Raw genomic sequence first — 607 nt, forward strand, 5'->3', positions numbered from 1 at the left:
AAAGTAAATTTATCTGGCTGCTGGTTTTGGTACAGACCTTATGTTACTGGGCTGTACTCCACTGTATCTTATTTTCCTTTTTTTGTGGTATATTGGAAACGACAACCATCCTGCTTTCCAGATCTCTGGGGAAGACAACACAAAATGCTGGGCGTGAAACTGCACTTGCAGAGTGACAGACCAAACACAGAGACTTACTGACCTAGGGAAGGACGAGAGAGGCCTAGGTGGTTAAGGCTCCATCCTCATTTGTTCTGTTCTGTAACAGCGTTCAAGGTGCTTTCAAAAACGTTATTTTATTTGCTACTTAGAACTCTTTAAGATAAACAAGGGAGTTGACTTGGTTACCCACCTCCCCCCCATTTAGAAACATAAGAGACTTAGCCGGTACCTCGCAGATTACACATCCCAACAAGACTTCACGACTTTACAATCTAACTGGCTGAACCTGCCCTCAAACCAGAAGGAATCAATGGGCTCCTGCCCCGGGCTTCTGAGCATCCCGGCTGCTTCAAGGGCTGGAAGGAGAGAAGCAATAGAGGCGACCTCGGTCCGTCTCATTTTCCTTCCCAGGGCCCATTTCTCCCTACTCCCTAACGCCATCGTT

The sequence above is a fragment of the Orycteropus afer genome, unplaced genomic scaffold (genome assembly GCF_000298275.1).
Source record: "Orycteropus afer afer isolate SDZICR_OR568_19922 unplaced genomic scaffold, OryAfe1.0 scaffold00123, whole genome shotgun sequence".
NCBI lineage: Eukaryota > Metazoa > Chordata > Mammalia > Tubulidentata > Orycteropodidae > Orycteropus > Orycteropus afer.